This window comes from Puma concolor, chromosome B2 (genome assembly GCF_028749965.1).
Source record: "Puma concolor isolate L17-30 chromosome B2, mPumCon1.1.hap2, whole genome shotgun sequence".
In the NCBI taxonomy this organism is placed as follows: Eukaryota; Metazoa; Chordata; class Mammalia; order Carnivora; family Felidae; genus Puma; species Puma concolor.
In genome coordinates, this window is record NC_141671.1 from 31,915,068 (window position 1) to 31,930,443 (window position 15,376).

The window sequence follows — 15,376 nt, forward strand, 5'->3', positions numbered from 1 at the left end:
GCGATGTGAGCATGTGGAGGGCACAGGGTAGGCCACACAGAACAAGTATCCTTAAGCTGTGTTTGGATCAGGAGCCGTGAGTAGTCTCAGATAACTGTCCCCATGGTCTGCCATCTGGGGAGACTTCCTGGGGGTGGGTTCTTGGACTCAGAAATATTGACTGGTGGGAGAGGTTTCCTTTATTTGGAAGAGACATGGAAAGGCAATCATGGTGATGATACTTTCTCTTCTTGAAGCTATAGCACCCGTTCCAGAGCAGGATCCAGAACCAACTCAAGAGCTAGCCCCAGCTCCCACTGTGGTACCTGCTGCAGCTTCAGAGCCCGAGGTGGCTGAAGCCATCACTCCTGCTGGAGCTCAGCAATTAGGAAAAGCAGAGACCCTCCCTGCAGTGTCAGAGCCAGTGCAGGTGGTAGTTATAGCTCTGATTCACTGTCAGGAGCTGGAAGAACCACCTGCACCTTTGGCAGCCCTGGAGCATGAGCAGGCTCCAGCCCCAGCTACTGGGGTTACGGAAGGACTAGAACAACCACTTGCTACAGCTGAACAACCAGCCTCAGCTCCCAAGCAGTGGCTCATGTCGGCTGCAGCCCCAAAGGATGGCTTCCCCTCCCCTGTAGTTGCTTTTTTTTTGAAATTTTTATGTTTTTTATTCAGATATGGAATGGCTTAGTGTGTTTTGTTTTATAAGTAAAGTATAAATTGACTTCAAGTAAAGTTTGACTCTGATCCTTTTAAATTGGACGTTGAAGTGTCATTAGGTAGTTTGACAATGTTATACAACCATGACCACTAGGTACTGCTAGAACACTTCCATCACAGAGACACCTGTGCTACTGATCGGTCATTGCTCATTCCCTCACCCCAATCCCTGGAACCTCTGATCTCTCTGTTTCTGTTGCTTTACCTCTTCTGGGATTTTCATGTGCATGGAATCATTCAACATGGCCTTTTGTGTCTGGCTACATAACATGACGGTGATTAATAATTCTTGAAATTTTTAATGAAAATAACATTTTTATTACAAAGGAATATCCCCCAAAGAACATAGATTATGTGAAGCCCCAAAATGAACTATCTTCATTATGTGGGATAGGGACACCTTTTGTAAGTAAGTTTGACTCGAGAGCCACAAACCACAAGAGAAATGTCTGGACCAGTAAAATACCTGTAAAATCTTTTATTTTCCCGGACAGGCCATGTTTAAATTAGGCTACTGGACATAGTATAAAAATACCACAATAAAATATTAAATCTTCCCATTTATTACCAATATTTTAGGTAATAAAGTATATTATTGAAGGTTTTAGATGAGTTGTTTATTTAGTAAAATAATAATTTAAGTAATGAAGATAGGTGCAGGGTGGCTCAGTTGAGCGTCCAATTCTCGCTTTCAGCTCAGGTCATGATCTCACAGTTCGTTGGACTGAGCCCCCAGTCAGGGTCTGTGCTGACAGTTTGGAGCCCTGCACAGGATTCTCTCTCCCTCTTTCTGCCCTTTCCCCACTGGTGTTTACTCTTTTTCTTTCTCTCTTTCTTTCTCTCAAAATAAACATTAAAAAATAAGAAATAAATGAATATGAAGAAAAAAGATACACTCCTAACAACAAATAATTGCCCATAACAAATGGTTTCCCTCTTTCCAGTCCTTTCTGTTTGTAACGTGTGTGTGTGTGTGTGTGTGTGTGTGTGTGTGTGTGTGTGCCTGTGAGTGTGTGTTGGGTTGGGGCGTGGAGGGTTCCAGGACTATGCTCTTATACTACCTAATGTCTCCACAGTGGACAGGCACAGTCATTCCTGTCCCCTTGTGCATTCTCAGTGGCCACACATCATCATTTATTCAGTGTCTCCAGCTGTTGAATAATTGGGCCAATTCCAGTTTTTTGACTCGCATAATTGTAGTGAATGGTGTATCTGTTCCATAAATCTCTCTTTCTTTAGGACTGATCCCTATAAGCACAATTCCTGGAACATAATTTATATACTTTCTTGAGGTATTGGTTACAGTTTCCAATAGCTACAGTCTCTTTATTAAGTTGGGGCCTTATTTGGGAAAGGAGGGACCCCAGAGATTGAGTGGATACCTGAAGAATTAGGAAGACAAGCCAGGATTGAGCCCATGAGAGTACCTAGGAGTGACCCATAGAGCAGGGAAGAGCCCATATCCCCCTCATGTGACCACCCTGACAGCATCCCTGTCCTATACCCTGGAAGACACCTCATCCAGGCCCCGTCCTGTGATGCACCCCAGCCACTTTGTCCCTCCTGTTTCATAACTCAGCTTCTAAGTAGAGCACCTGGGCCCTGCTTTCAGGCCAGTGGAGGATGGAGCAGCTGGGCCCTGCATTCAGGTCAGTGGAGCTGGGCCACGGCTGTCTGTTTGCTGGCCCTCCACCCTGGCTGGGCCTGTTCCTCTCAGGAAAGAACCTGTAAGTGCAGGTCAGGTCAATGAGTTATAGACCATCAGTAGGAAATGTAGTTGAATGTATTCATCCAGATGTAGTTTTATTGGCAACAGCAAGAACCGCTTGAACTTTTGTGAGCAAGGGAGACCTATACAAATCACATTCAGTGCTCATGGAAGCTGCAGGATAGATAGAGCCTCAGCCAGGGGTTTTGGCACTGGGTATACCCCTCAACACCTCTCAGGCTCCTCCGGCAGTGACCCCCTGCACCTGCTAGCCCCAACCTTTCTATCCCTCAAGTTCAATTTTTGTGAGAGAGGGGGCTGTGCTTCCTGTTTAAGATACCATGTGAGGAGAAGGGGGGGTTCCTCTCCTCCCATAAAGTCAACTCAGGGAGAGTCCACTTGATCTGAAGCAGTAAGAGAGGCCATGGGCAGCAACCTATGTCTTCTCTGCCACAAGATGGGGCTCCCCAGACAGAGAAGATAGATCCTCAGAAGGGGGAAACTTGGGGCTCTCCCTGCAGGAAGAGAGAGAAACACCATTGAATGGGGAGCAGGTAAGAGAGGAGAGTTGTGAGGACTAAGGGGGAAAGGCTGCCATGAGCTGGGTTACTGCCATATTGGTCAGGGGCACAGGCTCTGTGTTGGTTTGTTGGAAGTGGCCAGGCTTCATCCTACTGATGTTTCCATCAAACCCCAAATTCACCTCCAGAAAATATTTTCAATACTAAGCACCAAAAGGCACTGGGATCCTGGCATCCAACGAGGTCCAAGATGCTGTGCAGCACTGATTGCACAGAAGGGGTGGCGAAGGCAGGTGCCATGGGGCTGAGGGCAGCTCGCTTTGGCTGCTTAGGAGGGAAAGAGCTCCTTCAGTGAGCACTACAACATTTGGCCCAAGGAGGAGCTGACGGTTCAGGGAACTCCAGAGCACAGATCTCAACACTTGGGACTATGTCCAGAGACACAAGCTGTGGGTGATGTCCAGTCCTAGGGCTGGCCTGGGTGTGATGGGCGAGCAACGGTGCTGTGGGAGCCCAATTGAGGGACACTCCACCCACACTGGAGGTGATAAAAGGCTTTCTGGAGGGACAGTTGAGTCAGAGGGAGCAGGGCGTGCCAGGCAGAGGGGACAGAGAATGCAGAGGCTGAGTTCATGGCAGCAGTGGGCTCACAGTGGAGTAACATGTACAGGTACAGCTAAGGATTATTGAGTGTCTTTTTGGGACATGAATCATGTCACTAAATCACCATAACAATTCCATGAGGAAGGTAGAAATGCTGTCCCTGTTTGACTAATGAGGGAACTCTCCCCTTCTATGTCCCACAGACAGGCAGAGGCAGGATTTGAATTCAGTGCTTGTCACCCCTGTGGGGCCTACCTGACAAGAAGGCTGCAATCAGATGCTGCAGAAGAGACACCTCAGCCCTGAAGCTACATGAACCTTTGTTCCTGGTGCCCAGGGAGAAACCTCCTCTTTCTCAGATAAAGGCTGGCTGCCATTCCTGGCCAACAAGCCAAGCCCCAGTCATAAGGGCAGGCAACACTGCCCCCTCAGTTCAGTGAGGTCTTCAGGCCTAGAGATTCGATATGGAAGATTTGCAGACCTCTGGGTTCCTGGGTGGAGCAGTGTGGATGGAGCACAAGTTCCAAAGGCAGAGAGACAGCAGTTCTAGCCCCTGCTCAGCCTCTTTGTAGTTGAGTGACCCCAGGGGTTCCTATGAGCCTCATGACCCCATCTCTGAAATGGAGAAAGAACTGATGTTGCTAAGTGGGTTGTCAGACGAATCACTTGAGAAATGATTTGTACGATTCTTTTCTGGTGCCTGGAGCACATGAAGAGCCAAGTGGAAAGGCAATCATGTTGGTGACCATTTATCCACATATGTGTTTTTCCTCTTGTTGGTTTTGGTATCATCCTTAAGAAACAGATGCCAAAGTAAGGTCAGGAAGACTTGTTCTTATGCTTTCTTCTCAGAGTTTTAGTTTTATCTCTTAAATTTAGGTCTTTGATCACTGTGGGTTCATTTTCTATATTATGTTAGGTGAACGTCCACCTTCATTCAGTCATTCATAATTTTATGTGTCTGTATGTGTAAGAAGGGACATCTGCTAGTCAGCATATTACTTTAAGTTGTTACTTGTATAGCATTTTCAATAGATCCCAAGGAAACTAGAGCATAAAAGCGAATAAGTAGTCCTTAAAGCAACTGGCGAAGACTGTAAACGAAGTCCTGAAGGAGATTAATTTGGATCTTCTGTTGAAGTGGAGCAGTGTCCTTGTCAAGAGCAGCCAAGCACCGCCCTCTGGTGGTCACAAGAGACATTGCAGGAATACTGCTGGGCTCTCAGATCTGTCTGCAAAGGAAGCCACATGCAAACTTAGAAGTCTTCACAGGATTCCAGGTAGATCAGAAACACTTCTGTAAAATTCAGTGTTGGGGGGGGGGTGCCTTGCAGGAAACCTATGAAAAAATAAGCCTCTTCCCAAGTGCATTATTTCGAGAAGTATTCATTGAAGAGTTGAGTCAGGCACTGGGTTCCAGGACAGAAAAAAGAGACAAGGTGGCTATCTCTCAAGACGCACAGAGTGTGGGGTGGGAAAGTGTTGGGAAGAATCGGTCTATGTCACAGGTCTATATGCCTGGTTTACAGAAAACAGTATATCAAAACAAACCATACTTATGGACTCATTTGATTATATTAACAACAAAATATTTTAGAAAATTTGAAAACTATCACTCCATATGTCTGTGTACTCTCATCCAAGTTTGATGACATCATCCTATATTCCCAGTTACCTTTTCACTTGTTAGGAGTGCATGATATGCCATATAGAAACCTAAATAACCCCACAAAAATGCTCTTAGAACTAATAAGTGAATTCAGCTAAGTTTAAGAACAGAAATTCAATACATAAAAATGTGTTGAATTTCTATGCATGAATAACAAACTATCAGAGAGAGAAATCAAGAAAATAATGTACAGTCTCTCAAAAAGAATAAAATACTTAGGAATAAATTTAAACAAGAAGATGAAAGACCTGTATACCGAAAACCAGAACTCATTGGTGAACGAATTACAAGAAGCAGAAATAAGTGGAAAGACGTTCCATGCTAATGGATCCCAAGAATTAATATTGTCAAAATGCCCACAGTGCTTAAAGCAGTCTGCACATTCAGTGCAATCCCTATCAAAATTTAAGAACATGTCCAAAAATAGAATGTGAAAAGAATATTCCTTAAATGTGAATAGAACCACAAATGGCCCCGAATAGCCAAAGCCATCTTGAGAAGGAAGAACAAAGCTGGAGGCATCATGTTTTCTGCTTCCAAACTCTAACACAAAGCTATAGTAATCAAAACAGTATGGCATTGGTATAAAAGTAGACACCTAGATCAATGGGACAGAAACAGAAAGCCCAAAAAGAAACCCACACATATGTAGCCAGTTAATTTACAACAAAAGAGCCAAGGATGTAACATGGGCAAAAAGCAGTCTCCTCAACTGGTGGTGTTGGAAACAGTGGGCAGCCACAAGCAAAGGAATGCAACCGGACACCTATCTAACACCATACACAAAAACTAAGTCAAGATGTATTCCAGACTTAAACATAAGAGCTAAAACCATAAAACTCCTGGGTGAAACAGGGGGCAGAACGTTTTTGATCTCCGTCTTGACACTGAGATTTTGGATTTGACACCAGAAGTAAAAGCTACAAAGTAAAAACAAACAAGTGGGACTACATCGAACCAAAAAGCTTCTGCACAACAAAGGAAATCATCAACAGAATGAAAAGGCAACATACTGAATGGGAGAAAACATCTGCAAGCTACATATCTGGTGAGGGGTTAATATCCAAAATATATAAAGAACTTATACAACTCAATAACACAAAAGCAAATAGCAATTACAAAATGGGCAGAGTTCTGAATAGATATTTTTCCAAAGGAGATATACAGATGGCCAAGAAATACAGGAAGAGATGTTCAAGATCACTCATCGTTAGAGAAATGCAAATCAAAACCCAAAGAGATATCACCTATCACCTGTCAGAATGGGTGTAATAAAAAAGACAAGAAATAACAAGGTTGGCAAAAATGGGGAGGAAAGGGCAACAATGTGCTCTGTTGGTGTGATTGTAAATTGGTGCAGTGACTATGGAAATCAATATAAAGGTTTCTCAAAAAACTCAAATAGAGCAACCATCATCACCCAGCAATTCCCCTCCTAGGTATTAATCAAAGAAAATGAAATTACTAAACTCGTAAAGATACCTGCACACCTGTATTATTGCCGCATTATTCGTAATAGCCAGGAGGGCATTATGCTAAGTGAAATAAATCAGAAAGAGAAAGACATATACTAAATTATCTCACGTATATGTGGAATCTGAAACAAAAAACAAGAAAAAAAAGTACCACCCCCCCAACATAATAACCCAAACTCATAAATACAGAGAAGATATAAATGATTGCCAAGGTGAGGGGCAAGAAGTAGGCAAAGTAGGTAAAAGGGGTAAAAAGATATAAACTAATAATAATATTATTTTTATTGTTTTAAATTTACATCCAATTTAGTTAGCATATAGTGCAATAGTGATTTCAGAAGTAGATTCCTTAATGTCTCTTACCCACTTAGCCCATCCCCCCTCCCACAACCCCTCCAGCAACCCTCTGTTTGATCTCTATATTTGTCTCTTATGTTTTGTCCCTCTCCCTGTTTTTCTATTATTTTTTGCTTCTCTTCCCTTATGTTCATCTGTTTTGTCTCTTAAAGTCCTCATATGAGTGAAGTCATATGATTTTTGTCTTTCTCTGACTAATTTCACTTAGCATAATACCCTCCAGTTCCATCCATGTTGTTGCAAATGGCAAGATTTCATTCGTTTTTGATTGCCAAGTAATACTCCATCATATATATATACCACATCTTCTTTACCCATTCTTCCATTGATGGAAATTTGGGCTCTTCCATATTTTGGCTATTGTTCATAGAGCTGCTGTAAACATTGGGGTGCATGTGCCCCTTCAAAACAGCACACCTGTATCCCTTGGATAAATGCCTAGTAGTGAAATTGCTGGGTCGTAGCATAGTTCTATTTTTAGTTTTTTGAGGAACCTCCAAGCTGGTGAGTGGCTGCACCAGCTTGCATTGCCACCAGCAATGCAAAAGAGATCCTCTTTCTCCTCATCCTTGCCAACATCTGTTGTTGCCTGAGTTGTTAATGTGAGCCATTCTGACAGGTGTCAGGTGGTATCTTATGGTGGTTTCGATTTGTATTTCCCTGATGATGAGTGATGTTGAGCATTTTTTCGTGCATCGGTTGGCCATCTGGATGTCTTCTTTGGAGAAGTGTCTATTCATGTCTTTTGCCCATTTCTTCACTGGATTATTTGTTTTTTGGGTGTTGAGTTTGATAAGTTCTTTGTAGATTTTAAATGCTAACCCTTTATCTGATATGTCATTTGCAAATATCTTTTCCCATTCTGTCGGTTGCCTTTTAGTTTTGCTGATTGTTTCCTTTGCTGTGCAGAAGCTTTTATTTTGAAGAGGTCCCAGTAGTTCATTTTTGCTTTTGTTTCCCTTGCCTCCGGAGACGTATTGGGTAAGAATTGGCTGTGGTCAAGATCAAAGAGGTTTTTGCCTGCTTTCTCCTCGAGGATTTGATGGCTTCCTGTCTTACATTGAGGTCTTTCATCCATTTTGAGTTTATTTTTGTGTATGGTGTAAGAAAGTGGTCCAGGTTCATTCTTCTGCATGTCTCTGTCCAGTTTCCCCAGCACCACTTGGTGAAGAGACTGTCTTTATTCCATGGGATATTCTTTCCTGCTTTGTCAAAGATGAGTTGGCCATACGTTTGTGGGTGCATTTCTGGGTTCTCTATTCTGTTCCATTGATATGGGTGTCTGTTCTTGTGCCAGTACCATACTGTCTTAATGATTACAGCTTTGTAGTATAGCTTGAAGTCTGGGATTGTGATGCCTCCTGCTTTGGTTTTTTTTTTTCAAGATTGCTTTGGCTATTCGGGGTCTTTTCTGGTTCCATACAAATTTTAGGATTATTTGTTCTAGCTCTGTGAAGAATGCTGGTGTTACTTTGATAGGGATTGCATTGAATATGTAGATTGCTTTGGGTGGTATCGACATTTTAACAATATTTGTTCTTCCTATCCAGGAGCATGGAATTTTTTTCCATTTTTTTTTTTTTTTTTTGTGTCTTCTTCAATTTCTTTCATAAGCTTTCTATAGTTTGGGGCATAAATGTTTACAATTGTTAGGTCTTCTTGGTGGATAGACCCCTTGATTATGATATAATGCCCTTCTCCATCTCTTGATACAGACATTATTTTAAAGTCTAGATTGTCTGATTGAGTATGGCTACTCCGGCTTTCTTTTGTTGACCATTAGCATGATAGGTGGTTCTCCATCCCCTTATTTTCAATCTGAAGGTGTCTTTATGTCTAAAGTGGGTCTCTTGTAAACAGCATATCAATGGATCTTGTTTTCTTATCCATTCTGTTACCCTATATCTTTTGTTTGGAGCATTGAGTCCATTGACGTTTAGAGTGAGTACTGAAAGACATGAATTTATTGCCATTATGATGCTTGTAGAGTTGGACTTTCTGGTGGTGTTCTCTGGTCCTTTCTAATCTTTGTTGCTTTTGGTATTTGTACACACACACACACACACACACACACACACACACATGCATACACATATATGTGTGTGTGTATATATATATATATATTTTTCAACTTTTCTCCCCTCAAAATTTCTTGCAGGGCTGGTTTAGTGGTCACAAACTCCTTCAATTTTTGTTTGTCTGGGAAACTTTTTATCTCTCCTTCTATTTTGAATGACAGCCTTGCTGGATAAAGAATTCTTGGCTGCATATTTTTCTGATTCAGCACACTGAATATATCCTGCCACTCCTTTCTAGCCTGCCAAGTTTCTGTGGATAGGTCTGCTGCAAACCTCATCTGTCTTCCCTTGTAGGCTCGGGACTTTTTTTCCCTTGCCGCTTTCATGATTCTCTCCTTACCTGAGTATTTTGTGAATTTGACTATGATATGCCTTGTTGGTGGTCGGTTTTTGTTGAATCTAAGGGGGGTCACCTGTGCTTCCTGGATTTTGATGTCTGCGTCTTTCCCCAAGTTAGGAAAGTTTTCCACTATGATTTGCTCACATAACACTTCTACCCCTATTTCTCTCTCTTCCTCTTCTGGGACCCCTATGATTCTGATGTTGTTCCTTTTTAATGAGTCACTGATTTCTCTAAATCTTAAATTGTGCTCTTTTGCCTTCACGTCCCTGTTTTTTTCTGCTTCATTATTCTCTATAAGTTTGTCCTCTATATCACTGATTCTCAGTTCTGTCTCATCCATCCTTGTCGCCGCGGCATCCATCCATGATTGCAGCTCAGTTATAGCATTTTAAATTTCATTCTGGCTATTTTTTACTTCTTTTATCTCTGCAGAAAGGGATTTTGATCTATTTTGACTCCCACTAGTATTCTTATTATCATGATTCTAAATTCTGGTTCAGACATCTTGCTTGTATCTGTGTTGGTTAAATCCCTGGCTGTCATTTCTTCGTGTTCTTTCTTTTGGGGTGAATTCCTTCATTTTGTCATTTTGAAGGGAGGAAAGGAATTAATGAGGTAGAAAAATTAATATTAAAAAAATTAAAACTAAAAAATTAAAGACACACACACACACAAAAATCGAATAAATGATACTAGGTTAGGTGTGTTTTGGTCTGGGTGTTGAAAGTGGTTTGACAGATTAGAGAAAAAAAGGGGGAAAAAAGGAAATCGTTTGAGAATTTGAAAAAATTCAGTGAATTCAGAAAATTCAGTGAATACACTGAAGTAGACTAAAATGACATGATGGGAGTAAAATAGAATTTGAAAAAATTTACACAAAAGTAAAGAATATAGTAGAAAAAATTAAAGAAAAATGTTTTCAATAAAAATTAAAAATAAAAATGAACTTTTTCTCTTTCTGTATTCAAGAGAAAGAAAAGAAATGAAGAGAAAAAAGGGAGAAAAAGGGAAATATTTTGAAAATTTGAAAAAGTGAATACATTGTAGTAGACTAAAATAAAATGATGGAAGTAAAATAAAATTTGAAAAAATTTACACAAAAGTAAAAAATACATTAAAAAATTAAAGACAAATATTTTTAATAGAAATTGAAAGTAAAAATGAATTTTTTCTCTTTCTGTATTCAAGAAAAAGAAAAGAAGTGAAAAAGAGAAAAAAAATAAAATTGAATAGACAGACCTGCTAATAGATTGAAATAGGACTGAAATTACTTCAGTTTGCCCTAGAAGTCAGACTCTGAAGCGCTTTATAGTCCATAAACTAAGTAGGCAGTGAGGCTTGTGCTCTTGAAGAGGGAGGTTGTCTCAGTTGGGTAGGGCTCAGTGTAATGGCTCCCTTCTCCACTAGATGGCGCTGCTAGCCTACTGAGGTGGATTGTTGCCAAGCTTGTAGGTGCTATGCACATGTGCGGGAGCAGTGACAATGGTGCCACTCAGCTACCCAGTCTGTTCTCCCGAATCAGCAATCGCACACCTGTCCTCCATCTTCAGTTTTTGTCCACTACCCACTTTTTCACCCTCTGTGACCAGGCCCCAGGCAGTACTTCTCTCCCAAGTTTTGTCTCAGATGTGGCTGTTTTCCCCGGTCCCTTACTTCCGAAGGACTGCAGCTTTGACCTGTTCCGCCCCTCTGAGGGACAGTCTCACCGAGCAATGGCCAAATAAGCAATGGCCAAATATTGGCTGCACCCAGGAATGCTTGCTGGACCCTGCTACTGCCAGTGCCCCGAGACTACAGCCAGATGCCAGCCTGACCCAGAAAGAGTTCATGAGATAGTGTAGCAGCAGCGTTTCAGGGATTATGGAAAATCACAACACACATCTGGCACCAGGCTTCACCCTTAACGACCTTGTTCCAGCACCAGCGAGTGTGGCCGTTTTCTGGGGTCTGCTGGGACCAGGTGGCTTCAACAGTCTCTACCAAATGTCCTTCCAGCAGTGGAACTGATTTTCCCCGTGTGGCCTGAGACCCTCCCGGACCTCACTCTGTTCCTGGGGATTCACCCTTCTCACCAGAGCACCTCCAGGTATTGAGCTGCGGATTTGCAGACTTTGTGCTCCCTTTGTTTACAGGCTTAATGGAATTTAAACCCTCTCCTTTCTCCCTTTTTAGTTTAGTCCCTGTGTTTGTTTCCAATTTTCCATTTTCTCTCCAGCTGCTTTTGGGGAGGGGTGTTTTTCATGCATTCTCCCCCCACTCCTGCCCCATCTTTGTCCTCTCTGCCTGCAAAAGCACCTCCCTTCTTGCTCTCTAAGTTCACCTCTCTGCACTGCGTACCTGCTGAATTCTGTGGTTCAGATTGTGCAGATTGTTGTGTTAATCCTCCAATCAGTTTTCTAGGTGTGCAGGATGGTTTAGTGTTGGTCTGGCTGTATTTCATGGACTCGAGACACACAAAAACTTCCATGCTATTCTGCCATCCTGGCTCCTCTCAGGAGATTTTTAATTACTGGTTCAATTTCTTTGCTGGCTATGGGTCTGTTCAAATTTTTATATTTCTTCCTGTGTCAGTTTTGGTAGTTTATATGTTTCTAGGAATTTATCCATTTCTTCCACATTGCCCAATTTGTTGGCATATAATTTTTCATAATATTATCATATAATTGTTTGTATTTCTGTGGTGTTGGTTGTGATTTTTCCTCTTTCATTCATGATTTTATTTACTTGGATCCTTTCTTTTCTTTTTGATAAGTCTGACTAGGGGTTTATTGCTAATTCTTTCAAAGAACCACCTCTTAGTTTCGTTGATCTGTTCTACTGTTTTTTTCCCCCTATATAATTTATTTCTGCTCTAATATTTATGATTTCCCTTCTTCTGCTGTTTTGGGGCTTTATTTGTTGTTCCTTTCCAGGTCCTTTAGCTGTAAGATTAGGTGATGTATTTGAGAGCTTCTTGGTTCTTGAAGAAGGCCTGTATTTCTATATGCTACCTTCTTATGACCATGTTTGCTGCATTCCAAAGGTTTTGGGGTGTCATGTTTTCATTTTCATTGGCTTCCATGCATTTTTAAAATTTTGTCTTTAATAACTTGGTTAACCCATTCATTCTTTAGTAGGATGTTCTTCAACCTCTGTATTTCTGATCTTTCCAAATTTTTTCTTGTGGTTGACTTCAAGTTTCATAGCATTGTGGTCTGAAAATATGCATGGTATGTTGCATCCACACGACTCCTGAAACAGAATGCTACGGGCACCAGTGACAGTTGCAACAAAGTTTATTACAATAAGAGGCAAGGCCGACCGATCGGGACCAACACTCTTGATAAGAGTGTGGCCCCGAACAGCCGGGGTACAGAGTTTTTTAAAGCCGATCACATCGTTTTATCATTATCTGGGAACAGAACAGAGAAACAGTTCCCAGATGAGTTAGAAACAGTTGCCAGATGAGTCAGAAACAGTTATCAAATGAGGTGATTATTTTAGACTTTCTGCCGCTAAGTTGCAACCAGTGGATCTCCTTGACCTTGTCTCTGATGCTCTTTTTTGAGATTTTGTTTCCTTCATTGGTAAAGCCTGATTCACAAGAGTGTGAAGTATGATTTACAAGAGTAAAAGCAAGGTTGTTATCTTTTGACCTTCAGTGTCAGAACAAAGTTGTTATCTTTCAAGCTAAGCGTTAGCCCTACAGTACAATTTAACCCTTACAGGTATAATGTCAATCTTTTTGTATTTGTTTCATGCTGATTTGTGATCCAGTATGTGATCTATGCTAAAGAATGTTCTGTGTGCACTCAGAAAGAATATGTATTCTGTTGCTTAGGATGGAATGTTTTGAATATATCCGTTAAGTCCATCTGGTCCAATGAGTCATTCAAAGCCAGTTTCCTTGTTGATCTTTTGCTTAAATAATCTGTCCATTGTTGTAAGAAGTGTGTTAAGGTCTCCTACTATTATTGTATTATCATCAATGAGTTGCATTAAGCTAGCTATTCATTGACATATATTTGGGTATTGCACGGGCATAAATATTTCCAATTGTTAGATCTTCTTGTTGGATAGACCTCCTTATTATGATATAGTGCCCTTCTTCCTTTCTTATTACAGTCTTTGATTTAAAATCTAGTTTGTCTAATGTAAATATGGCTAATCCAGCTTTCTTTTAATATCCATTAGCATTATAGATGATTCTCCACCCCCTCACTTTCAATTTGGAAGTTTCTTTGGATATAAAATGAATCTCTTGTAAGCAGCATATGGATGGGTCTTGTTGTTTTTTTACTTCATCTGATATCCTGTTGTCTTTTGACTGGAGCATTTAGTCCATTTTCATTCAGAGTGATTATCAATAGATATGAATTCAGTGTCATTGTAATACCTGTACAGTCACTGTTTCTGTAGATTGTCTCTGCTCCTTTGTAGTTATTTGTTGCTTTTGGTTTCTTTTTCCTGCTAAAAGAGTCCCCTATAATAATTCTTGCAGAGCTGTTTTAGTGGTCATGAACTCCTATAGTTTTTGCTTGTATTGGAAGCTCTTTATCTCTCCTTCTGTTCTGAATGTCAGCCTTCCTGGGTAAAGTATTCTTGGCTGTATATTTTTCACATTTAGCACATTGAATATATCATGCTACTCCCTTCTTGCCTGTCATGTTTCTATGGACAGGTCTGCTGATATTTTTATGTATCTATCTTTACATACATGTAGGTTAAGAACCTTTTGTCCCTAGTCACTTTTGCAATTCTCTCTTTATCTTTGCATTTTGCAAGTTTCATTATGGTATATCTTGGTGTTGACTTTTTTTTTAAGGGGGTTTCTCTGTGCCTCTTGGACTTGAATGCCTGTTTCCTTCCATAGATTAGGGAAGTTTTTAGCTACAATTTGTTTAAATAAGGCTTCTACCTCTTTTTCCCACTCTTCTTCTGGGACTCCTAAGATAGGGACACTATTGCACTTCATGGATTTGCTGACTCTCCTAAGTGTATATTCATGATCTAATAGTTTTATTTCCTTCTTCTTTTAGCTTCATTGTTTTCTATAATTTTGTCTTTTAATAACCTATTCATTCATCTGCTTCTTCCACCCCCATTATGATTACATCCAGTTGGTTTTGCATCTCAGTTATAGCATTTTTTATTTCAGTCTGGCTAGTTTTTAGGTCTTTATCTTGGCAGCAAGGGTTTCTCTGGTGTCTTCTATGCTTTTTTTCAGGCCCAGATAGTATTCTTATGACTGTTGTTCTTAATTCTTGTTCAGGTATATTATTTATATCCTTTTTGAGCAAATCCCTGACTGTGGTTTCTTCTCAATCTTTCTTTTGGGGAGAAGTCCTCTATCTTTTCATTTTGTCTAGGTTCATGTCTTTTGTGTGTTATGAAAACTTGTTATGTTTCCTGCTCCTGGGAGTAATGCTATATTAAGAAGGGGTCATACACTGTCCAGGGCCTGGCACTGCAGGAAGTATTTCTGGTGTATGCTGTGTGCCCTCTGCTGTTGTGATTTGACTGCTCTTTCTCCCAGGAAGTTCTCTGCAGAGCTCCTCCTTGCTTACATTGGGGAGTGTGCAGACTTTTAAGTAGGTGTGCTTTGACTTGTTTGTTAAAATAAGCCTGATTTAAAAAACAGCCTGATCTAAAAAAATATAAAAGGAAAAGTAACAAGACAAACAAACAAACAACTATAAGCCTGATTCCTAAGCGAAAGAAAAAAAGAGAGAGAGAGAGAGAGAAAAACCTGATCCAAAAATGGAAAAGGAAATGAAACAAAACAAACAAACAAACAAATGGGCAACAACAAAAAATATATGAGTGATTCAAAAAGAAAAAAAAAAAGAAAAAGAAAAGAAAAATCTTAGTCCTGTTTCCACCAGAACTGAAGGTGATGTTTTGGAGCACTCTATGATCAGTAGACTTGGTGCATGTGGGG

General features: G+C 40.6%; 1 long non-coding RNA gene across 1 annotated transcript in view; it reads left to right on the top strand.

Annotated features, from left to right (window-relative positions):
• Positions 1–7,560: 7,560 nt before the first annotated feature.
• The window catches only part of LOC147580866 (uncharacterized), a 278,927-nt gene continuing 271,111 nt past the window's right edge, over positions 7,561–15,376 (top strand). Inside the window, exon 1 of the long non-coding RNA XR_015251137.1 lies at positions 7,561–7,654. This is a non-coding gene — a long non-coding RNA (uncharacterized LOC147580866). The remainder of the gene's footprint in view (positions 7,655–15,376) is intronic.